Source organism: Drosophila mauritiana, unplaced genomic scaffold (genome assembly GCF_004382145.1).
Source record: "Drosophila mauritiana strain mau12 unplaced genomic scaffold, ASM438214v1 U_17, whole genome shotgun sequence".
Classification (NCBI taxonomy): domain Eukaryota; kingdom Metazoa; phylum Arthropoda; class Insecta; order Diptera; family Drosophilidae; genus Drosophila; species Drosophila mauritiana.
The window spans coordinates 1381-28360 of record NW_022881300.1 but is presented as its reverse complement, the minus strand read 5'-3'; the positions used below and the strand labels follow the sequence as shown (position 1 = coordinate 28360).

The following is a 26980-nucleotide window of genomic DNA, read 5'->3' as shown; positions in this document are numbered from 1 at the left end:
TACGAATGCTATATAAAAATGGCCGTAATCGAATGGATTTTTTTACTTATATATTTAAAATTTTACCCAAAGGCGAAATATTGAATTTTATTCAATATAATAAAAATCATGGAATTATATAAAGTGAAAAATCTATATATCTATATATCTATTATATTGCTTATTTCGATTCAAAATATATGAATGGAATATGAAGGAAAAACATTATTCTGGTTGATCCTGCCAGTAGTTATATGCTTGTCTCAAAGATTAAGCCATGCATGTCTAAGTACACACGAATTAAAAGTGAAACCGCAAAAGGCTCATTATATCAGTTATGGTTCCTTAGATCGTTAACAGTTACTTGGATAACTGTGGTAATTCTAGAGCTAATACATGCAATTAAAACATGAACCTTATGGGACATGTGCTTTTATTAGGCTAAAACCAAGCGATCGCAAGATCGTTATATTGGTTGAACTCTAGATAACATGCAGATCGTATGGTCTTGTACCGACGACAGATCTTTCAAATGTCTGCCCTATCAACTTTTGATGGTAGTATCTAGGACTACCATGGTTGCAACGGGTAACGGGGAATCAGGGTTCGATTCCGGAGAGGGAGCCTGAGAAACGGCTACCACATCTAAGGAAGGCAGCAGGCGCGTAAATTACCCACTCCCAGCTCGGGGAGGTAGTGACGAAAAATAACAATACAGGACTCATATCCGAGGCCCTGTAATTGGAATGAGTACACTTTAAATCCTTTAACAAGGACCAATTGGAGGGCAAGTCTGGTGCCAGCAGCCGCGGTAATTCCAGCTCCAATAGCGTATATTAAAGTTGTTGCGGTTAAAACGTTCGTAGTTGAACTTGTGCTTCATACGGGTAGTACAACTTACAATTGTGGTTAGTACTATACCTTTATGTATGTAAGCGTATTACCGGTGGAGTTCTTATATGTGATTAAATACTTGTATTTTTTCATATGTTCCTCCTATTTAAAAACCTGCACTAGTGCTCTTAAACGAGTGTTATTGTGGGCCGGTACTATTACTTTGAACAAATTAGAGTGCTTAAAGCAGGCTTCAAATGCCTGAATATTCTGTGCATGGGATAATGAAATAAGACCTCTGTTCTGCTTTCATTGGTTTTCAGATCAAGAGGTAATGATTAATAGAAGCAGTTTGGGGGCATTAGTATTACGACGCGAGAGGTGAAATTCTTGGACCGTCGTAAGACTAACTTAAGCGAAAGCATTTGCCAAAGATGTTTTCATTAATCAAGAACGAAAGTTAGAGGTTCGAAGGCGATCAGATACCGCCCTAGTTCTAACCATAAACGATGCCAGCTAGCAATTGGGTGTAGCTACTTTTATGGCTCTCTCAGTCGCTTCCCGGGAAACCAAAGCTTTTGGGCTCCGGGGGAAGTATGGTTGCAAAGCTGAAACTTAAAGGAATTGACGGAAGGGCACCACCAGGAGTGGAGCCTGCGGCTTAATTTGACTCAACACGGGAAAACTTACCAGGTCCGAACATAAGTGTGTAAGACAGATTGATAGCTCTTTCTCGAATCTATGGGTGGTGGTGCATGGCCGTTCTTAGTTCGTGGAGTGATTTGTCTGGTTAATTCCGATAACGAACGAGACTCAAATATATTAAATAGATATCTTCAGGATTATGGTGCTGAAGCTTATGTAGCCTTCATTCATGGTGGCAGTAAAATGTTTATTGTGTTTGAATGTGTTTATGTAAGTGGAGCCGTACCTGTTGGTTTGTCCCATTATAAGGACACTAGCTTCTTAAATGGACAAATTGCGTCTAGCAATAATGAGATTGAGCAATAACAGGTCTGTGATGCCCTTAGATGTCCTGGGCTGCACGCGCGCTACAATGAAAGTATCAACGTGTATTTCCTAGACCGAGAGGTCCGGGTAAACCGCTGAACCACTTTCATGCTTGGGATTGTGAACTGAAACTGTTCACATGAACTTGGAATTCCCAGTAAGTGTGAGTCATTAACTCGCATTGATTACGTCCCTGCCCTTTGTACACACCGCCCGTCGCTACTACCGATTGAATTATTTAGTGAGGTCTCCGGACGTGATCACTGTGACGCCTTGCGTGTTACGGTTGTTTCGCAAAAGTTGACCGAACTTGATTATTTAGAGGAAGTAAAAGTCGTAACAAGGTTTCCGTAGGTGAACCTGCGGAAGGATCATTATTGTATAATATCCTTATCGTTAATAAACATTTGTTATAATACAAATAAATACAATTTACCAAAATAAAAATATTACAAAATGATTCCACGGAATCAAAAGTTAAAGTCAAAATAAAATGAAGATGGCTTTTATTTTATATGTGGGGCTTGGCAACCTCATAAAAAGACTTTAACATTATTAATGTTGTTGTGCGTATTTGTGGCAGTACCTACTACAACAATGGCGTTTCCTATAAAAACAAATTCTCGAAAATGGAAATCGAAGAAACTGAACAAAATTTGAAAGTAGAAGTCGAATTAAAATTAAAATAATTTTGAATGTGGTATTCAAAATAAGTGTGTGTGTATATGGACCATAATATACACGCGTTGCGAATATGTATTGTTCATCTATGTTATGAGCATACGTTGGCTAATGCAACAACCTAAAATATACAATGTTTGTACCTGTCATCCATCAGGTTAATGTTTTATATAAATTTTGCAGTATGTGTCACCCAAAATAGCAAACCATAACCAGATTTTTATGATACATAATGCTTATATGAAACTAAGACATATCGCAACATTTATTTTTAGGTATAAAAATAAATTTATTGAAGGAATTGATATATGCCAGTAAAATGGTGTATTTTTAATTTCTTTCAATAAAAACAATATTGATATTATATAAAAATGAATTATAAAACTCTAAGCGGTGGATCACTCGGCTCATGGGTCGATGAAGAACGCAGCAAACTGTGCGTCATCGTGTGAACTGCAGGACACATGAACATCGACATTTTGAACGCATATCGCAGTCCATGCTGTTATGTACTTTAATTAATTTTATAGTGCTGCTTGGACTACATATGGTTGAGGGTTGTAAGACTATGCTAATTAAGTTGTTTATAAATTTTTTATAAGCATATGGTATATTATTGGATTAAATAATGATTTTATTCATAATATTAAAAAAGAAATGAAAAACATTATCTCACATTTGAATGTGAAAAACGAAGAGAAATATTTTCTTTTTCAATCAAATAATACTGAGAAATGTCTAGCATAAAAAATTGAAATATTTTTCATCTAGAATTGTCTCTTATTAATGATTCGGAAAAAGAAAAATCTTGGTTTTGTTATTATTCTTCGTTGGTTCGTTAAATGGATAAAAAATAACTTTGCTTACAAGAACTATTGGAACTATTTATAACGAATTTAATTGATTGTTTTATCATTTATATATAAAGAATTTATGGCAAAAAATAGTTATATATACAACCTCAACTCATATGGGACTACCCCCTGAATTTAAGCATATTAATTAGGGGAGGAAAAGAAACTAACAAGGATTTTCTTAGTAGCGGCGAGCGAAAAGAAAACAGTTCAGCACTAAGTCACTTTGTCTATATGGCAAATGTGAGATGCAGTGTATGGAGCGTCAATATTCTAGTATGAGAAATTAATGATTTAAGTCCTTCTTAAATGAGGCCATTTACCCATAGAGGGTGCCAGGCCCGTATAACGTTAATGATTACTAGATGATGTTTCCAAAGAGTCGTGTTGCTTGATAGTGCAGCACTAAGTGGGTGGTAAACTCCATCTAAAACTAAATATAACCATGAGACCGATAGTAAACAAGTACCGTGAGGGAAAGTTGAAAAGAACTCTGAATAGAGAGTTAAACAGTACGTGAAACTGCTTAGAGGTTAAGCCCGATGAACCTGAATATCCGTTATGGAAAATTCATCATTAAAATTGTAATATTTAAATAATATTATTAAGAATAATGTGCATTTTTTCCATATAAGGACATTGTAATCTATTAGCATATCCCAAATTTATCATAAAATATAACTTATAGTTTATTCCAATTAAATTGCTTGCATTTTAACACAGAATAAATGTTATTAATTTGATAAAGTGCTGATAGATTTATATTATTACAGAGCGTTAATTTTTCGGAATTATATAATGGCATAATTATCATTGATTTTTGTGTTTATTATATGCTCTTGTATGATTAACAATGCGAAAGATTCAGGATACCTTCGGGACCCGTCTTGAAACACGGACCAAGGAGTCTAACATATGTGCAAGTTATTGGGATGTAAACCTAATAGCGTAATTAACTTGACTAATAATGGGATTAGTTTTTTAGCTATTTATAGCTAATTAACACAATCCCGGGGCGTTCTATATAGTTATGTATAATGTATATTTATATTATTTATGCCTCTAACTGGAACGTACCTTGAGCATATATGCTGTGACCCGAAAGATGGTGAACTATACTTGATCAGGTTGAAGTCAGGGGAAACCCTGATGGAAGACCGAAACAGTTCTGACGTGCAAATCGATTGTCAGAATTGAGTATAGGGGCGAAAGACCAATCGAACCATCTAGTAGCTGGTTCCTTCCGAAGTTTCCCTCAGGATAGCTGGTGCATTTTAATATTATATAAAATAATCTTATCTGGTAAAGCGAATGATTAGAGGCCTTAGGGTCGAAACGATCTTAACCTATTCTCAAACTTTAAATGGGTAAGAACCTTAACTTTCTTGATATGAAGTTCAAGGTTATGATATAATGTGCCCAGTGGGCCACTTTTGGTAAGCAGAACTGGCGCTGTGGGATGAACCAAACGTAATGTTACGGTGCCCAAATTAACAACTCATGCAGATACCATGAAAGGCGTTGGTTGCTTAAAACAGCAGGACGGTGATCATGGAAGTCGAAATCCGCTAAGGAGTGTGTAACAACTCACCTGCCGAAGCAACTAGCCCTTAAAATGGATGGCGCTTAAGTTGTATACCTATACATTACCGCTAAAGTAGATGATTTATATTACTTGTGATATAAATTTTGAAACTTTAGTGAGTAGGAAGGTACAATGGTATGCGTAGAAGTGTTTGGCGTAAGCCTGCATGGAGCTGCCATTGGTACAGATCTTGGTGGTAGTAGCAAATAATCGAATGAGACCTTGGAGGACTGAAGTGGAGAAGGGTTTCGTGTGAACAGTGGTTGATCACGAGTTAGTCGGTCCTAAGTTCAAGGCGAAAGCCGAAAATTTTCAAGTAAAACAAAAATGCCTAACTATATAAACAAAGCGAATATAATACACTTGAATAATTTTGAACGAAAGGGAATACGGTTCCAATTCCGTAACCTGTTGAGTATCCGTTTGTTATTAAATATGGGCCTCGTGCTCATCCTGGCAACAGGAACGACCATAAAGAAGCCGTCGAGAGATATCGGAAGAGTTTTCTTTTCTGTTTTATAGCCGTACTACCATGGAAGTCTTTCGCAGAGAGATATGGTAGATGGGCTAGAAGAGCATGACATATACTGTTGTGTCGATATTTTCTCCTCGGACCTTGAAAATTTATGGTGGGGACACGCAAACTTCTCAACAGGCCGTACCAATATCCGCAGCTGGTCTCCAAGGTGAAGAGTCTCTAGTCGATAGAATAATGTAGGTAAGGGAAGTCGGCAAATTAGATCCGTAACTTCGGGATAAGGATTGGCTCTGAAGATTGAGATAGTCGGGCTTGATTGGGAAACAATAACATGGTTTATGTGCTCGTTCTGGGTAAATAGAGTTTCTAGCATTTATGTTAGTTACTTGTTCCCCGGATAGTTTAGTTACGTAGCCAATTGTGGAACTTTCTTGCTAAAATTTTTAAGAATACTATTTGGGTTAAACCAATTAGTTCTTATCAATTATAACGATTATCAATTAACAATCAATTCAGAACTGGCACGGACTTGGGGAATCCGACTGTCTAATTAAAACAAAGCATTGTGATGGCCCTAGCGGGTGTTGACACAATGTGATTTCTGCCCAGTGCTCTGAATGTCAAAGTGAAGAAATTCAAGTAAGCGCGGGTCAACGGCGGGAGTAACTATGACTCTCTTAAGGTAGCCAAATGCCTCGTCATCTAATTAGTGACGCGCATGAATGGATTAACGAGATTCCTACTGTCCCTATCTACTATCTAGCGAAACCACAGCCAAGGGAACGGGCTTGGAATAATTAGCGGGGAAAGAAGACCCTTTTGAGCTTGACTCTAATCTGGCAGTGTAAGGAGACATAAGAGGTGTAGAATAAGTGGGAGATATTAGACCTCGGTTTGGTATCGTCAATGAAATACCACTACTCTTATTGTTTCCTTACTTACTTGATTAAATGGAACGTGTATCATTTCCTAGCCATTATACGGATATATTTATTATATCTTATGGTATTGGGTTTTGATGCAAGCTTCTTGATCAAAGTATCACGAGTTTGTTATATAATCGCAAACAAATTCTTTAATAAAACGATGCATTTATGTATTTTTGATTTGAAAATTTGGTATAACTCCAATTACTCAGGTATGATCCAATTCAAGGACATTGCCAGGTAGGGAGTTTGACTGGGGCGGTACATCTCTCAAATAATAACGGAGGTGTCCCAAGGCCAGCTCAGTGCGGACAGAAACCACACATAGAGCAAAAGGGCAAATGCTGACTTGATCTCGGTGTTCAGTACACACAGGGACAGCAAAAGCTCGGCCTATCGATCCTTTTGGTTTAAAGAGTTTTTAACAAGAGGTGTCAGAAAAGTTACCATAGGGATAACTGGCTTGTGGCGGCCAAGCGTTCATAGCGACGTCGCTTTTTGATCCTTCGATGTCGGCTCTTCCTATCATTGTGAAGCAAAATTCACCAAGCGTTGGATTGTTCACCCATGCAAGGGAACGTGAGCTGGGTTTAGACCGTCGTGAGACAGGTTAGTTTTACCCTACTAATGACAAAACGTTGTTGCGACAGCATTCCTGCGTAGTACGAGAGGAACCGCAGGTACGGACCAATGGCACAATACTTGTTCGAGCGAACAGTGGTATGACGCTACGTCCGTTGGATTATGCCTGAACGCCTCTAAGGTCGTATCCGTGCTGGACTGCAATGATAAATAAGGGGCAATTTGCATTGTATGGCTTCTAAACCATTTAAAGTTTATAATTTATTTTATAAACGACAATGGATGTGATGCCAATGTAATTTGTAACATAGTAAATTAGGAGGATCTTCGATCACCTGATGCCGCGCTAGTTACATATAAAAGCATTATTTAATACAATGACAAAGCCTAGAATCAATTGTAAACGACTTTTGTAACAGGCAAGGTGTTGTAAGTGGTTGAGCAGCTGCCATACTGCGATCCACTGAAGCTTATCCTTTGCTTGATGATTCGATAAATAAATGATTTTTCCTGTAGCCAAACAAACACCTCGTCATCAATTTAGTGACGCATATGATATTGTCCCTATCATATAATTTTTGATATAAAGACTTTAAAGAATTATATCAGTTGCCAAATACCTCGTCATCAATTTAGTGACGCATATGATATTGTCCCTATCATATAATTAATATAAAGACTTTAATGAATTGTATCAAGTTGCCAAAACCTCGTCATCAATTTAGTGACGCATATGATATTGTCCCTATCATATAATTTTGATATAAAAACTTTAAAGAATTGTATCAAGTTGCCAAATACCTCGTCATCAATTTAGTGACGCATATGATATTGTCCCTATCATATAATTAATATAAAGACTTTAATGAATTGTGTCAAGTTGCCAAACACCTCGTCATCAATTTAGTGACGCATATGATATTGTCCCTATCATATAATTTTTGATATAAAGACTTTAAAGAATTATATCAAGTTGCCAAATACCTCGTCATCAATTTAGTGACGCATATGATATTGTCTCTATCATATAATTAATATAAAGACTTTAATGAATTGTGTCAAGTTGCCAAACACCTCGTCATCAATTTAGTGACGCATATGATATTGTCCCTATCATATAATTTTTGATATAAAAACTTTAAAGAATTGTATCAAGTTGCCAAATACCTCGTCATCAATTTAGTGACGCATATGATATTGTCCCTATCATATAATTAATATAAAGACTTTAATGAATTGTGTCAAGTTGCCAAACACCTCGTCATCAATTTAGTGACGCATATGATATTGTCCCTATCATATAATTTTTGATATAAAAACTTTAAAGAATTGTATCAAGTTGCCAAATACCTCGTCATCAATTTAGTGACGCATATGATATTGTCCCTATCATATAATTAATATAAAGACTTTAATGAATTGTGTCAAGTTGCCAAACACCTCGTCATCAATTTAGTGACGCATATGATATTGTCCCTATCATATAATATTTGATATAAAGACTTTAAAGAATTATATCAAGTTGCCAAATACCTCGTCATCAATTTAGTGACGCATATGATATTGTCTCTATCATATAATTAATATAAAGACTTTAATGAATTGTGTCAAGTTGCCAAACACCTCGTCATCAATTTAGTGACGCATATGATATTGTCCCTATCATATAATTTTTGATATAAAGACTTTAAAGAATTCTATCAAGTTGCCAAATACCTCGTCATCAATTTAGTGACGCATATGATATTGTCTCTATCATATAATTAATATAAAGACTTTAATGATTTGTGTCACGTTGCCAAACACCTCGTCATCAATTTAGTGACGCATATGATATTGTCCCTATCATATAATTAATATAAAGACTTTTTAAAGAATTGTATCAAGTTGCCAAACACCTCGTCATCAACTACTATATTATGGTTGCGCCGACCTCTCATATTGTATTCTCTTATGTCTTCATAGGATTTTGGCAATTATACGAGTAAATTAAATAATATACATATGAAAATGATTAATTATTATATGTATAAGGAAAAAATGCTGAAATATTCCATATTATTTAGTATTATAGAGGAAGACCGTTGCACTTATATTTTCACTTATTTATTTTATATATGGATTATGAGAAATTATTGAATTAATTATAAATTATAATTATATGAAAATTAATAATATGATAAAAAATTAAATATTATATAATAGAAAAAATTATATGAATATATAGTTAAAGAAATTAAAGAGGTTAAAAACTATATAGGAGGCAGTTTGCCGACCTCTCATATTGTTCAAACTTATGTATTATATGATTTGGCAATTATATGAGTAAATTAAATAATATACATATGAAAATTATTATTATTATATGTATAGGGGAAAAAATGCTGAAATATTCCCACATTCTCTTAGTATTATAGAGAAAAGCATTATAGTGAGAGGTATAGTAGTGTAAACGACCGGAATTACGACAGAGGGTCAAAACTACTATAGGTAGCAGTGGTTGCCGACCTCTATATTGTTCAAAACTTATGTATTATATGATTTTGGCAATTATATGAGTAAATTAAATAATATACATATAAAATGATTAAATATTATATGTATAAAGAAAGGAAAAAATGTGAAATATCCCAATTATCTTAGTATATAGAGGAAAGACCGTTGCTGACCTCTGATATTGTTCAAAACTTATGTATTTATATGATTTTGGCAATATATGAGTAAATTAAATAATATACATATGAAAATGATTAATTATTATATGTATAAATGTATAAGGAAAAAATGTGAAAATATTCCCAATTATCTTAGTATATAGAGAAGACGTTTGACCTCTATATTGTTCAAAACTTATGTATTTATATGATTTTGGCAATTATATGAGTAAATTAAATAATATACATATGAAAATTATTAATTATTATATGTATAGGGAAAAAATGCTGAAATATCCCACATTCTCTTAGTATTATAGAGAAAAGCCATTATAGTGAGAGGGTATAGTAGTGTAAACGACCGGAATTACGACAGAGGGTTCAAAAACTACTATAGGTAGGCAGTGGTTGCCGACCTCTCATATTGTTCAAAACTTATGTATTCATATGATTTTGGCAATTATATGAGTAAATTAAATAATATACATATGAAAATATTAATTATTATATGTATAGGGAAAAAATGCTGAAATATCCCACATTCTCTTAGTATTATAGAGAAAAGCCATTATAGTGAGAGGGTATAGTAGTGTAAACGACCGGAATTACGACAGAGGGTTCAAAAACTACTATAGGTAGGCAGTGGTTGCCGACCTCTCATATTGTTCAAAACTTATGTATTCATATGATTTTGGCAATATATGAGTAAATTAAATAATATACATATGAAAATATTAATTATTATATGTATAAGGGAAAAAATGCTGAAAATATCCCACATTCTCTTAGTATTATAGAGAAAAGCCATTATAGTGAGAGGGTATAGTAGTGTAAACGACCGGAATTACGACAGAGGGTTCAAAAACTACTATAGGTAGGCAGTGGTTGCCGACCTCTCATATTGTTCAAAACTTATGTATTCATATGATTTTGGCAATAATATGAGTAAATTAAATAATATACATATGAAAATGATTAATTATTATATGTATAAGGGAAAAAATGCTGAAAATATCCCACATTCTCTTAGTATTATAGAGAAAAGCCATTATAGTGAGAGGGTATAGTAGTGTAAACGACCGGAATTACGACAGAGGGTTCAAAAACTACTATAGGTAGGCAGTGGTTGCCGACCTCTCATATTGTTCAAAACTTATGTATTCATATGATTTTGGCAATAATATGAGTAAATTAAATAATATACATATGAAAATGATTAATTATTATATGTATAAGGGAAAAAATGCTGAAAATATCCCACATTCTCTTAGTATTATAGAGAAAAGCCATTATAGTGAGAGGGTATAGTAGTGTAAACGACCGGAATTACGACAGAGGGTTCAAAAACTACTATAGGTAGGCAGTGGTTGCCGACCTCTCATATTGTTCAAAACTTATGTATTCATATGATTTTGGCAATAATATGAGTAAATTAAATAATATACATATGAAAATGATTAATTATTATATGTATAAGGGAAAAAATGCTGAAAATATCCACATTCTCTTAGTATTATAGAGAAAAGCCATTATAGTGAGAGGGTATAGTAGTGTAAACGACCGGAATTACGACAGAGGGTTCAAAAACTACTATAGGTAGGCAGTGGTTGCCGACCTCTCATATTGTTCAAAACTTATGTATTCATATGATTTTGGCAATAATATGAGTAAATTAAATAATATACATATGAAAATGATTAATTATTATATGTATAAGGGAAAAAATAATCATATTATATATGAATAATGGAAAAAAAATGAAATGTTCCTATAATCTCTTAATATATAAGAGAATAGCCCGTATGTTGGGTGGCAAACGGAATTGAAAATACCCGCTTTGAGGACAGCGGGTTCAAAAACTACTATAGGTAGGCAGTGGTTGCCGACCTCCCGCATTATTCGAAATATTTATTTCGGATTATGTTTATATTGGTTACATACAATAAAGTATATTATTATCCGTACAAATTTGTTTCTCAGTTCTATAGAACACGGGACTTGGCTCCGCGGATAATAGGAATATACGCTTTATAGATAATATCGTTGAAACAAAAGTCAAGTTTCTATTATATATAGAATAACAAATCGTTTCCATATATTATCGTTAATTTTTGGAGGCAGGCAAATATTAATTTATTACCTGCCGTATAGTTGGATTATTATATCGTTACGGTATAATACAAATATGGATTCTTATGAAAGAAATATAAAATTATATATTAAATGTGGAAATATTATCATATGCGCTTGGTTTTATGTTATATATTACCAGAGATATATATGAAAAGAGATAAATTTTAAATTTATCTTCAAAATGCAAATGATTTAACTTAATATTTATATTGGTTAAACAAAAATTGTACATGTGTGGATACAATAATTATGTATGTTGGAAATAAAATGATATTTTATAATGAAATATGTATGTATAAAAAGATAAAATTATAGAAATATATATATTACAATAATTAGATGAAATTCTTGTTATATTGGTAAAACAAGTATAAATTAAAAATGAAAATATGGATTACGAATGCTATATAAAAATGGCCGTAATCGAATGGATTTTTTTACTTATATATTTAAAATTTTACCCAAAGGCGAAATATTGAATTTTATTCAATATAATAAAAATCATGGAATTATATAAAGTGAAAAATCTATATATCTATATATCTATTATATTGCTTATTTCGATTCAAAATATATGAATGGAATATGAAGGAAAAACATTATTCTGGTTGATCCTGCCAGTAGTTATATGCTTGTCTCAAAGATTAAGCCATGCATGTCTAAGTACACACGAATTAAAAGTGAAACCGCAAAAGGCTCATTATATCAGTTATGGTTCCTTAGATCGTTAACAGTTACTTGGATAACTGTGGTAATTCTAGAGCTAATACATGCAATTAAAACATGAACCTTATGGGACATGTGCTTTTATTAGGCTAAAACCAAGCGATCGCAAGATCGTTATATTGGTTGAACTCTAGATAACATGCAGATCGTATGGTCTTGTACCGACGACAGATCTTTCAAATGTCTGCCCTATCAACTTTTGATGGTAGTATCTAGGACTACCATGGTTGCAACGGGTAACGGGGAATCAGGGTTCGATTCCGGAGAGGGAGCCTGAGAAACGGCTACCACATCTAAGGAAGGCAGCAGGCGCGTAAATTACCCACTCCCAGCTCGGGGAGGTAGTGACGAAAAATAACAATACAGGACTCATATCCGAGGCCCTGTAATTGGAATGAGTACACTTTAAATCCTTTAACAAGGACCAATTGGAGGGCAAGTCTGGTGCCAGCAGCCGCGGTAATTCCAGCTCCAATAGCGTATATTAAAGTTGTTGCGGTTAAAACGTTCGTAGTTGAACTTGTGCTTCATACGGGTAGTACAACTTACAATTGTGGTTAGTACTATACCTTTATGTATGTAAGCGTATTACCGGTGGAGTTCTTATATGTGATTAAATACTTGTATTTTTTCATATGTTCCTCCTATTTAAAAACCTGCACTAGTGCTCTTAAACGAGTGTTATTGTGGGCCGGTACTATTACTTTGAACAAATTAGAGTGCTTAAAGCAGGCTTCAAATGCCTGAATATTCTGTGCATGGGATAATGAAATAAGACCTCTGTTCTGCTTTCATTGGTTTTCAGATCAAGAGGTAATGATTAATAGAAGCAGTTTGGGGGCATTAGTATTACGACGCGAGAGGTGAAATTCTTGGACCGTCGTAAGACTAACTTAAGCGAAAGCATTTGCCAAAGATGTTTTCATTAATCAAGAACGAAAGTTAGAGGTTCGAAGGCGATCAGATACCGCCCTAGTTCTAACCATAAACGATGCCAGCTAGCAATTGGGTGTAGCTACTTTTATGGCTCTCTCAGTCGCTTCCCGGGAAACCAAAGCTTTTGGGCTCCGGGGGAAGTATGGTTGCAAAGCTGAAACTTAAAGGAATTGACGGAAGGGCACCACCAGGAGTGGAGCCTGCGGCTTAATTTGACTCAACACGGGAAAACTTACCAGGTCCGAACATAAGTGTGTAAGACAGATTGATAGCTCTTTCTCGAATCTATGGGTGGTGGTGCATGGCCGTTCTTAGTTCGTGGAGTGATTTGTCTGGTTAATTCCGATAACGAACGAGACTCAAATATATTAAATAGATATCTTCAGGATTATGGTGCTGAAGCTTATGTAGCCTTCATTCATGGTGGCAGTAAAATGTTTATTGTGTTTGAATGTGTTTATGTAAGTGGAGCCGTACCTGTTGGTTTGTCCCATTATAAGGACACTAGCTTCTTAAATGGACAAATTGCGTCTAGCAATAATGAGATTGAGCAATAACAGGTCTGTGATGCCCTTAGATGTCCTGGGCTGCACGCGCGCTACAATGAAAGTATCAACGTGTATTTCCTAGACCGAGAGGTCCGGGTAAACCGCTGAACCACTTTCATGCTTGGGATTGTGAACTGAAACTGTTCACATGAACTTGGAATTCCCAGTAAGTGTGAGTCATTAACTCGCATTGATTACGTCCCTGCCCTTTGTACACACCGCCCGTCGCTACTACCGATTGAATTATTTAGTGAGGTCTCCGGACGTGATCACTGTGACGCCTTGCGTGTTACGGTTGTTTCGCAAAAGTTGACCGAACTTGATTATTTAGAGGAAGTAAAAGTCGTAACAAGGTTTCCGTAGGTGAACCTGCGGAAGGATCATTATTGTATAATATCCTTATCGTTAATAAACATTTGTTATAATACAAATAAATACAATTTACCAAAATAAAAATATTACAAAATGATTCCACGGAATCAAAAGTTAAAGTCAAAATAAAATGAAGATGGCTTTTATTTTATATGTGGGGCTTGGCAACCTCATAAAAAGACTTTAACATTATTAATGTTGTTGTGCGTATTTGTGGCAGTACCTACTACAACAATGGCGTTTCCTATAAAAACAAATTCTCGAAAATGGAAATCGAAGAAACTGAACAAAATTTGAAAGTAGAAGTCGAATTAAAATTAAAATAATTTTGAATGTGGTATTCAAAATAAGTGTGTGTGTATATGGACCATAATATACACGCGTTGCGAATATGTATTGTTCATCTATGTTATGAGCATACGTTGGCTAATGCAACAACCTAAAATATACAATGTTTGTACCTGTCATCCATCAGGTTAATGTTTTATATAAATTTTGCAGTATGTGTCACCCAAAATAGCAAACCATAACCAGATTTTTATGATACATAATGCTTATATGAAACTAAGACATATCGCAACATTTATTTTTAGGTATAAAAATAAATTTATTGAAGGAATTGATATATGCCAGTAAAATGGTGTATTTTTAATTTCTTTCAATAAAAACAATATTGATATTATATAAAAATGAATTATAAAACTCTAAGCGGTGGATCACTCGGCTCATGGGTCGATGAAGAACGCAGCAAACTGTGCGTCATCGTGTGAACTGCAGGACACATGAACATCGACATTTTGAACGCATATCGCAGTCCATGCTGTTATGTACTTTAATTAATTTTATAGTGCTGCTTGGACTACATATGGTTGAGGGTTGTAAGACTATGCTAATTAAGTTGTTTATAAATTTTTTATAAGCATATGGTATATTATTGGATTAAATAATGATTTTATTCATAATATTAAAAAAGAAATGAAAAACATTATCTCACATTTGAATGTGAAAAACGAAGAGAAATATTTTCTTTTTCAATCAAATAATACTGAGAAATGTCTAGCATAAAAAATTGAAATATTTTTCATCTAGAATTGTCTCTTATTAATGATTCGGAAAAAGAAAAATCTTGGTTTTGTTATTATTCTTCGTTGGTTCGTTAAATGGATAAAAAATAACTTTGCTTACAAGAACTATTGGAACTATTTATAACGAATTTAATTGATTGTTTTATCATTTATATATAAAGAATTTATGGCAAAAAATAGTTATATATACAACCTCAACTCATATGGGACTACCCCCTGAATTTAAGCATATTAATTAGGGGAGGAAAAGAAACTAACAAGGATTTTCTTAGTAGCGGCGAGCGAAAAGAAAACAGTTCAGCACTAAGTCACTTTGTCTATATGGCAAATGTGAGATGCAGTGTATGGAGCGTCAATATTCTAGTATGAGAAATTAATGATTTAAGTCCTTCTTAAATGAGGCCATTTACCCATAGAGGGTGCCAGGCCCGTATAACGTTAATGATTACTAGATGATGTTTCCAAAGAGTCGTGTTGCTTGATAGTGCAGCACTAAGTGGGTGGTAAACTCCATCTAAAACTAAATATAACCATGAGACCGATAGTAAACAAGTACCGTGAGGGAAAGTTGAAAAGAACTCTGAATAGAGAGTTAAACAGTACGTGAAACTGCTTAGAGGTTAAGCCCGATGAACCTGAATATCCGTTATGGAAAATTCATCATTAAAATTGTAATATTTAAATAATATTATTAAGAATAATGTGCATTTTTTCCATATAAGGACATTGTAATCTATTAGCATATCCCAAATTTATCATAAAATATAACTTATAGTTTATTCCAATTAAATTGCTTGCATTTTAACACAGAATAAATGTTATTAATTTGATAAAGTGCTGATAGATTTATATTATTACAGAGCGTTAATTTTTCGGAATTATATAATGGCATAATTATCATTGATTTTTGTGTTTATTATATGCTCTTGTATGATTAACAATGCGAAAGATTCAGGATACCTTCGGGACCCGTCTTGAAACACGGACCAAGGAGTCTAACATATGTGCAAGTTATTGGGATGTAAACCTAATAGCGTAATTAACTTGACTAATAATGGGATTAGTTTTTTAGCTATTTATAGCTAATTAACACAATCCCGGGGCGTTCTATATAGTTATGTATAATGTATATTTATATTATTTATGCCTCTAACTGGAACGTACCTTGAGCATATATGCTGTGACCCGAAAGATGGTGAACTATACTTGATCAGGTTGAAGTCAGGGGAAACCCTGATGGAAGACCGAAACAGTTCTGACGTGCAAATCGATTGTCAGAATTGAGTATAGGGGCGAAAGACCAATCGAACCATCTAGTAGCTGGTTCCTTCCGAAGTTTCCCTCAGGATAGCTGGTGCATTTTAATATTATATAAAATAATCTTATCTGGTAAAGCGAATGATTAGAGGCCTTAGGGTCGAAACGATCTTAACCTATTCTCAAACTTTAAATGGGTAAGAACCTTAACTTTCTTGATATGAAGTTCAAGGTTATGATATAATGTGCCCAGTGGGCCACTTTTGGTAAGCAGAACTGGCGCTGTGGGATGAACCAAACGTAATGTTACGGTGCCCAAATTAACAACTCATGCAGATACCATGAAAGGCGTTGGTTGCTTAAAACAGCAGGACGGTGATCATGGAAGTCGAAATCCGCTAAGGAGTGTGTAACAACTCACCTGCCGAAGCAACTAGCCCTTAAAATGGATGGCGCTTAAGTTGTATACCTATACATTACCGCTAAAGTAGATGATTTATATTACTTGTGATATAAATTTTGAAACTTTAGTGAGTAGGAAGGTACAATGGTATGCGTAGAAGTGTTTGGCGTAAGCCTGCATGGAGCTGCCATTGGTACAGATCTTGGTGGTAGTAGCAAATAATCGAATGAGACCTTGGAGGACTGAAGTGGAGAAGGGTTTCGTGTGAACAGTGGTTGATCACGAGTTAGTCGGTCCTAAGTTCAAGGCGAAAGCCGAAAATTTTCAAGTAAAACAAAAATGCCTAACTATATAAACAAAGCGAATATAATACACTTGAATAATTTTGAACGAAAGGGAATACGGTTCCAATTCCGTAACCTGTTGAGTATCCGTTTGTTATTAAATATGGGCCTCGTGCTCATCCTGGCAACAGGAACGACCATAAAGAAGCCGTCGAGAGATATCGGAAGAGTTTTCTTTTCTGTTTTATAGCCGTACTACCATGGAAGTCTTTCGCAGAGAGATATGGTAGATGGGCTAGAAGAGCATGACATATACTGTTGTGTCGATATTTTCTCCTCGGACCTTGAAAATTTATGGTGGGGACACGCAAACTTCTCAACAGGCCGTACCAATATCCGCAGCTGGTCTCCAAGGTGAAGAGTCTCTAGTCGATAGAATAATGTAGGTAAGGGAAGTCGGCAAATTAGATCCGTAACTTCGGGATAAGGATTGGCTCTGAAGATTGAGATAGTCGGGCTTGATTGGGAAACAATAACATGGTTTATGTGCTCGTTCTGGGTAAATAGAGTTTCTAGCATTTATGTTAGTTACTTGTTCCCCGGATAGTTTAGTTACGTAGCCAATTGTGGAACTTTCTTGCTAAAATTTTTAAGAATACTATTTGGGTTAAACCAATTAGTTCTTATCAATTATAACGATTATCAATTAACAATCAATTCAGAACTGGCACGGACTTGGGGAATCCGACTGTCTAATTAAAACAAAGCATTGTGATGGCCCTAGCGGGTGTTGACACAATGTGATTTCTGCCCAGTGCTCTGAATGTCAAAGTGAAGAAATTCAAGTAAGCGCGGGTCAACGGCGGGAGTAACTATGACTCTCTTAAGGTAGCCAAATGCCTCGTCATCTAATTAGTGACGCGCATGAATGGATTAACGACGGACGTGTTTTCGTTGCGCTCGTGTACAGATTGCGAATAACTAAGTTTTCCTTGTTTGGAAAGTAATTAAATCGGTGATTTAGTGCTCCGCGGAAGTCGAGTGAAAATTGTCGAGTGTTAAAAACAAGCGGTTTGGAAATTATTAACAATAAACTATTGGAAATTTTCCACTCCGCACGTGCTGCGAGGCGAGCTTACGAGTAAGTTTTTCGAGTAAGCTTTTTGAGCAGCTGTCAAAAAGCTTATTGGTGGCAGTCACTGCTAGGGTTTGTGTCTAGGGACAGTTTAGTGCTACCAGACGCTACCGATAGGTGGAGCTCTAGAGCATCTACCTTTTGTCAGTGAGCAAACGAGCATACGGTTGCTGGCGTCGACGGTAGGAGGAGCCACCATCGGAGTTATGCCGACCGAGAGCGACAGCAGCGCGAGTGCCTTGAGCGGATGTAGTGCCTCGAGGAAATCCAGACGAGGCAGGCGCAGAAGCCATCTGGCCTCTAAGAGCTCGGCGCCGACGCAGGCGAAATTGGTTGCCCTGGCGTCGAATGGAGTGCCAGAACCCGTTGGTGTACTTGAGGAGGCGTTTTCGTCGCTGGAGGACGCCCGGGCGGCTACGGCAACGCTGCCATCGATGCTGCCCCCCCACGCTGCTGCCACCGCTGTTGATCCTACTGCTGCCCCTGCTGCCGACCACACTGCTGCCTCCGCCGTTTCCACTGCTGCTAAAATTGTTGCCACCACTGCCACCGCCGCTACCGCTGCCGCCCGTGCTGGGCAAGCAGCCATGATGGCAGAGCTGTCGGCCACCCAGCGCATGGTGAGAAGCAGCTTCCGCAGCCTAGGAGAAGTGGACACGGAAGAGCTCTCGTATGCTATCAGCCGCTACGATGAGCTGGTGCTGGCGTTAATGCTCCGGTGTGGAGAACTGGAGACGCGGCTCGCTATGCCGCCACCGCCGCCGCCGTCGTCGAATCCGTTAAAGAATACGGCCGCCAATGCTCCCCAGATGCCACAGGTTGCACCCATCGCTGCCCCGCGGACCACCAAGGTTCGCGAGACGTGGTCAGCGGTGGTGAAGTGCGACGACCCTGCGCTATCGGGGAAAGCTATAGCGGAAAAGGTGCGAACGATGGTTGCACCCTCCCTCGGAGTCAGAGTACATGAGGTACGTGAGCTCCGTCGAGGTGGTGGTGCGATCATTCGTACTCCTTCAGTTGGAGAGCTGCAGAAGGTGGTAGCATCAAAGAGGTTCGCTGAAGTTGGGCTAAATGTGGCACGGAATGCGGCCGAGAAGCCGAAGGTCGTCGTCTATGACGTCGACACAGCTATCGGCCCTGAGGAATTCATGCAGGAGCTGCATGGAAATAACTTCGACAGCGATATGACTATGTCCCAATTTAAGAAGTCCGTGCACCTGGTGACCAAGGCGTGGTCGGTAACCGACGGCGCCACAGTAAATGTAACGCTAGAGGTAGACGACCGCGCGATGGCGAAGCTTGATGTAGGTCGTGTCTACATCAAGTGGTTCTCATTCCGATGCCGAGCACAGGTCCGCACATACGCCTGCCACAGATGCGTGGGTTTCGACCACAAGGTCAGCGAATGCCGGCAGAAGGACAATGTCTGCCGCCAGTGCGGGCAACAAGGCCACACCGCGGCAAAGTGCCAAAACCCGGTGGACTGCCGGAACTGCCGTCACAGAGGGCAACCCTCGGGGCATTACATGCTCTCGAACGTGTGCCCGATATACGGGGCGTTGCTGGCGAGGGTGCAAGCTAGACATTAATGTTTAGCTTCATCCAAGCGAACTGTGGCCGAGGCAGAGCTGCGACCATCGAGCTCGGAGTCCGACTCAGGAGATCGGAGTCTATGTTCGCGCTGGTGCAGGAGCCGTATCTCGGCGGGGACGGAATGGATGTGCTGCCTGAAGGAATGAGAATTTTCACCGATCGGCGAGGGAAGGCAGCCATCCTAGTAGATCAACAGGAAGCCATCTGTATGCCAGTGGAGACCCTCACCACGGATTATGGCGTATGTCTGGTCGTTAAAGGGAGCTTTGGCTCAATCTTCCTTTGCGCCGCATACTGCCAGTTCGATGCACCTCTGGAACCGTACCTCCGGTACATGGATGCGGTCCTGCTGCAGGCCAGCAGAACCCCCGCAATCCTGGGCCTCGACGCGAATGCAGTGTCCCCCATGTGGCTTAGCAAACTCTCTCGTCATGCCGAGGGGCAAGCTAACTACAGACGGGGTGAGCTGCTGTCAGAGTGGATGCTGGAGGCAAGAGTCGCCGCCCTAAACCAGTCAACAGAGGTGTACACGTTCGACAATCACAGAGCTACTAGCGATATCGACGTGACAATCGTCAATGAGGCAGCATCTATGTGGGCCACATATGAGTGGAGAGTGGACGAGTGGGAATTGAGTGACCACAACATCATTACTGTTGTGGCCGAACCAACTACCGCGCGCGCAGTTGAGAGCATAGCTCCTGTGCCGTCCTGGAACTTCTCCAATGCACGTTGGCGATTGTTCAAGGAGGAAATGGTGAGTAGAGCAGCCGAACTTCCGGAAAACTTCTCAGAGTCGCCGTTGGACCAGCAAGTTTCGACCCTGCGCAGTATAGTACATAATGTATGTGATATTGCGCTGGGAAGAAAGTCAATTCGATCGCCCAACAGGAGAGCACGTTGGTGGACTGCCGACCTCTGCGCTGCAAGGCGCGAAGTCCGGAGACTTCGTCGCCTACTCCAAGATGGAAGGCGTCGTGATGACGGTGCCGCTATAGAGCGTGTAGTGGTCGAGCTGAGGCGGGCCTCAGCAAACTACAAGAAGCTCATTGGGAGGGCGAAAATGGATGACTGGAAACGCTTCGTGGGAGATCATGCCGACGACCCATGGGGGCGCGTCTACAAGATTTGCCGAGGCCGCAGAAAGTGCACGGAGATTGGGTGCCTCCGCGTGAATGGCGAGCTCATCACTGATTGGGGTGACTGTGCACGAGTGCTCCTCCGCAATTTCTTCCCAGTTGCGGAGTCCGAAGCACCGACTGCCATCGCGGAGGAAGTCCCACCGGCCCTCGAAGAATTCGAGGTTGATGCATGTGTTGCCCGGTTGAAGAGCAGGCGCTCTCCCGGCTTGGACGGCATCAATGGCACTATCTGCAAGGCAGTCTGGCGCGCCATACCCGAGCACCTAGCATCGTTGTTTTCCCGATGCATCCGATTAGGATACTTTCCCGCTGAGTGGAAGTGCCCACGAGTTGTCTCGCTGCTCAAAGGGCCAGATAAGGACAAGTGTGAGCCCTCCTCATATAGAGGAATATGCTTGCTGCCAGTCTTTGGTAAGGTGCTCGAGGCCATCATGGTGAATCGTGTGAGAGAAGTTCTTCCGGAAGGCTGCAGATGGCAGTTTGGATTTCGCCAAGGACGATGTGTGGAGGATGCTTGGAGACACGTGAAGAGCAGTGTTTGTGCCAGCCCGGCGCAATACGTGCTCGGCACATTCGTGGACTTCAAAGGAGCATTCGACAACGTCGAATGGAGTGCTGCACTCCGCCGACTAGCAGACTTGGGATGCCGGGAGATGGGCTTGTGGCAGAGCTTTTTCTCCGGCCGAAGAGCAGTGATCCGAAGCAGTTCCGGTACTGTGGAAGTACCGGTAACTAGAGGCTGCCCGCAGGGTCAATCAGTGGCCCATTTATCTGGGACATTCTGATGGATGTACTGCTTCAGCGTCTCCAGCCGTATTGCCAGCTGAGTGCATACGCTGATGACTTGCTGCTTCTCGTCGAGGGAAATTCCCGAGCTATGCTAGAGGAAAAAGGAGCACAGCTGATGTCCATCGTAGAAGCGTGGGGAGCGGAAGTTGGCGTTGCCGTCTCGACCAGCAAGACGGTAATAATGCTGCTAAAAGGTGCCTTGAGACGTGCGCCTACGGTGAGGTTTGCTGGAGCGAACCTTCCGTATGTGCGTAGCTGTCGGTACCTTGGCATCACGGTCAGTGAAGGAATGAAATTCCTCACGCACATAGCTTCGCTTCGCCAGCGGATGACCGGAGTCGTTGGAGCATTGGCGCGTGTGCTTCGAGCCGACTGGGGCTTCAGTCCTCGAGCCAGGCGGACCATATATGACGGACTCATGGCACCTTGTGTGCTGTTTGGTGCCCCGGTATGGTATGACACCGCCGAGCAAGTAGCCGCCCGGAGACGACTAGCCTCCTGCCAGAGGCTAATCCTGCTTGGATGCCTTTCGGTATGCCGAACAGTGTCCACAGTGGCACTGCAGGTACTTGGTGGAGCTCCCCCGCTTGACTTGGCTGCTAAGTTTTTAGCGGTCAAATACAAGCTGAAGCGTGGATACCCGCTGGAGGAGAACGACTGGCTATATGACGAGGACACTACGTGTCTAAGCTGGAAGCAGAGGAAGACTCGCCTAGAAGAGTGCTTACTGCAGAGTTGGCAGAACAGATGGGATGATGACAGCGAACCAGGACGGGTGACGCATAAATTCATCCCATATGTCACTCTCGCCTATCGGGATCCAAGATTTGGATTCTCGATGAGGACGTCTTACCTGCTGACAGGTCACGGGTCGTTTAACGCATTTTTGCAAGGGAGAGCCCTCAGCGATACCACTGCTTGCGCTTGTGGAGATCCATATGAGGACTGGATGCACATATTGTGCGCTTGCCCCCTATATGCAGATTTGCGGAACCTCGATGGACTTGGAGTGCAGCGCCTTGGCGAAAACTGGACCTTCGATAGAATCCTGGAAGATCAACAGAGGACTCAACGGCTGGCAGTGTTTGCGGACGAAGTGTTCCGTAGGAGGAGGGTGTTTAGCCCAACAACTTCGCCGTGTGGTTAGCGGGCGAGAATACTTCCACAGTCCGCTATTGCTTGTCGTAAGAGGCGACTAATATAGCCATAGGTCCCTCTAACCCTGCTTGTCGGAGCAAAAGGAGGAGGCCCACCGAGCCTCTCTTTCGGTACCACGGGTTGTGCAGCTATCCAAGACTGCACATTGAGGTAGGCCCCCTGGTGGGAGTATCGTGGTGGCTGTGGTTGGTACCCATATCGCGGGTAGAGCCTTCGTGTTCGACGTTTGAGTTACGGTGCTAGTTGCGCAAAACTCGGGTGCTGTGACCCAGAGATCAGTAGAGATTTTAGGTAGATCTCGCTCCTCAGCAAGGGGGAGTGCTTGCCCGGCAAGCAAGTACTCGAATTGCTACCGGGGTGGTCGCTATGTACATAGCTATAGCTTCTAGTCCGGGACGCTTGTCTGGCGTATCCAGACACATACACCATGTTGATACATGCACCACTTGTGGGTGTTCAGGGTGTCGTGGTTGTAATCCCTTCAGTGTGGAACACGCCACGTAAAACAAGTTCGGAGAGATCTGAAAAGTCGTCGTCGTTGTCCCTATCTACTATCTAGCGAAACCACAGCCAAGGGAACGGGCTTGGAATAATTAGCGGGGAAAGAAGACCCTTTTGAGCTTGACTCTAATCTGGCAGTGTAAGGAGACATAAGAGGTGTAGAATAAGTGGGAGATATTAGACCTCGGTTTGGTATCGTCAATGAAATACCACTACTCTTATTGTTTCCTTACTTACTTGATTAAATGGAACGTGTATCATTTCCTAGCCATTATACGGATATATTTATTATATCTTATGGTATTGGGTTTTGATGCAAGCTTCTTGATCAAAGTATCACGAGTTTGTTATATAATCGCAAACAAATTCTTTAATAAAACGATGCATTTATGTATTTTTGATTTGAAAATTTGGTATAACTCCAATTACTCAGGTATGATCCAATTCAAGGACATTGCCAGGTAGGGAGTTTGACTGGGGCGGTACATCTCTCAAATAATAACGGAGGTGTCCCAAGGCCAGCTCAGTGCGGACAGAAACCACACATAGAGCAAAAGGGCAAATGCTGACTTGATCTCGGTGTTCAGTACACACAGGGACAGCAAAAGCTCGGCCTATCGATCCTTTTGGTTTAAAGAGTTTTTAACAAGAGGTGTCAGAAAAGTTACCATAGGGATAACTGGCTTGTGGCGGCCAAGCGTTCATAGCGACGTCGCTTTTTGATCCTTCGATGTCGGCTCTTCCTATCATTGTGAAGCAAAATTCACCAAGCGTTGGATTGTTCACCCATGCAAGGGAACGTGAGCTGGGTTAGACCGTCGTGAGACAGGTTAGTTTTACCCTACTAATGACAAAACGTTGTTGCGACAGCATTCCTGCGTAGTACGAGAGGAACCGCAGTACGGACCAATGGACAATACTTGTTCGAGCGAACAGTGGTATGACGCTACGTCCGTTGGATTATGCCTGAACGCCTCTAAGGTCGTATCCGTGCTGGACTGCAATGATAAATAAGGGGCAATTTGCATTGTATGGCTTCTAAACCATTTAAAGTTTATAATTTATTTTATAAACGACAATGGATGTGATGCCAATGTAATTTGTAACATAGTAAATTAGGAGGATCTTCGATCACTGATGCCGCGCTAGTTACATATAAAAGCATTATTTAATACAATGACAAAGCCTAGAATCAATTGTAAACGACTTTTGTAACAGGCAAGGTGTTGTAAGTGGTTGAGCAGCTGCCATACTGCGATCCACTGAAGCTTATTCCTTTGCTTGATGATTCGATAAATAAATGATTTTTCCTGTAGCCAAACAAACACCTCGTCATCAATTTAGTGACAGCCATATGATATTGTCCCTATCATATAATATTTTGATATAAAAACTTAAGAATTATCAATTGCCAATACCTCGTCATCAATTTAGTGACGCATATGATATTGTCCCTATCATATAATTGATTATAAAACTTTAAAGAATTTATCAAGTGCCAAATACCTCGTCCATCCAATTTAGTGACGCCATTATAGATGATTGTCCCTATCGGTATAATATTATTATGAATATATCAAATGATTGTTCAATGCAAACACCTCTCATCATTGACCATATGATATGTCCATCATTAATTTGATTATAAAATTGAATCAAGTTGCAAATACCTCGTCATCAATTTAGTGACGCATATGATATTGTCCCTATCATATAATTATATAAAGACTTTAAATGAATTGTGTCAGTTGCCAAACACCTCGTCATCAATTTAGTGACGCATATGATATTGTCCCTATCATATAATTTTGATATAAAACTTAAAAATTTATCAATTGCCAAATACCTATCAATTAGACGCATATATATTTCCTATCATATAATAATATAAAGACTTTAATGAATTGTTCAGTTGCCAACTGTCATCAATTAGTACGCATATGATATTGTCCCTATCATATAATTTTGATATAAAACTTTAAAGATTTTGTGTTACAGTTGCCATAAACCCTCGTCATAACTTATATACTTATTGGTTGCGTGCCACCTTCTCAATATTGTATTCCCTCTTATGTCTTCATAGGATTTTGGCAATTTACGAGTAATTAATAATATACATATGAAAATGATTAATTATTATATGTATAAGGGAAAAAATGCTGAAATATTCCATATTATCTTAGTATTATAGAGGAAAGACCGTTGCCGACTCTATATTGTTCAAACTTATGTATTTATATGATTTTGGCATTATATGAGTAATTAAATATAAATAATATAAATGATTATAATAATTATATGTATATGTATAAGGAAAAAAAAAATGATGAATATTCCATATTATCTTAGTATTAGAGGAAGACCGTTGCTGACCTCTGATATTGTTCAAAACTTATGTATTTTATGATTTGGCAATATATGGTAAATTAATATATACATATGAATGATTAATTATTATTTATATTATAGGGAAAAAATGCTGAAATATTCCCATATTATTTAGTATTATAGAGGAAAGAGTTGCTGAGCTGATATTGTTCAATTATGATTATATGAGGCATATGATATTAATATATGTTAATTAATATGTATATGGGGAAATGCTGAATATTCCACATTCTCTTAGTTTATAGAGAAAGCCATTATAGTGAGAGGTATAGTAGTGTAGACGGATTACGACAGAGGGTTAAAAACTATATAGGTAGCGTGGTTGGATTATTTGTTAATTTATTAATATGATTTTGGCAATATATGAGTAATTAAATATATAAATTATTATTTTATTTATAGGGAAAAATGTAAATTCAATTTTTAGTAATAGAGAAAAGCTTATATGAGAGGTATAGTAGTGTAACGACGAATTACGACAGAGGTTCAAAACTTATAGGTAGCGAATGGTTGCCGACCTCTCATATTGTTCAAACTTATGTATCATATGATTTTGGCAATTATTGAGTAAATTAAATAATATACATATGAAATTATTAATATTATATGTATAGGGAAAAAATGCTGAAATATCCACATTCTCTTGATTATAGAGAAAGCATTATAGTGAGAGGGTATAGTAGTGTAACGACCGGAATTACGACAGAGGTTCAAAAACTACTATGGTAGGCAGTGGTTGCCGACTCTCAATTGTTCAAAACTTATGTATTCATATGATTTTGGCAATAATATGAGTAAATTAAATAATATACATATGAAAATGATTATTATTATATGTATAAGGGAAAAATGCTGAAATATCCCACATTCTCTTTAGTATTATAGAGAAAAGCCATTATAGTGAGAGGGTATAGTAGTGTAAACGACCGGAATTACGACAGAGGGT

The 26980-nt window shown here is 38.7% G+C and overlaps 5 non-coding genes and 1 pseudogene across 5 annotated transcripts; all 6 read left to right on the top strand.

The window, feature by feature from the left end:
• The first annotated feature begins 206 nt into the window (after positions 1–206).
• On the top strand, positions 207–2201 carry LOC117149173. The gene has a single exon (XR_004460092.1). It is a non-coding gene; the product is annotated as a small subunit ribosomal RNA (ribosomal RNA).
• A 686-nt stretch (positions 2202–2887) lies between these two features.
• Positions 2888–3066, top strand: LOC117149171. The gene has a single exon (XR_004460090.1). It is a non-coding gene; the product is annotated as a 5.8S ribosomal RNA (ribosomal RNA).
• Positions 3067–3461: 395 nt separating this feature from the next.
• On the top strand, positions 3462–7423 carry LOC117149174. Its single transcript, XR_004460093.1, has one exon. It is a non-coding gene; the product is annotated as a large subunit ribosomal RNA (ribosomal RNA).
• A 4895-nt stretch (positions 7424–12318) lies between these two features.
• On the top strand, positions 12319–14313 carry LOC117149172. Its single transcript, XR_004460091.1, has one exon. It is a non-coding gene; the product is annotated as a small subunit ribosomal RNA (ribosomal RNA).
• A 686-nt stretch (positions 14314–14999) lies between these two features.
• On the top strand, positions 15000–15178 carry LOC117149169. Its single transcript, XR_004460089.1, has one exon. It is a non-coding gene; the product is annotated as a 5.8S ribosomal RNA (ribosomal RNA).
• Positions 15179–15573: 395 nt separating this feature from the next.
• Positions 15574–24939, top strand: LOC117149170 (annotated as a pseudogene).
• The last annotated feature ends 2041 nt before the right edge of the window (positions 24940–26980 follow it).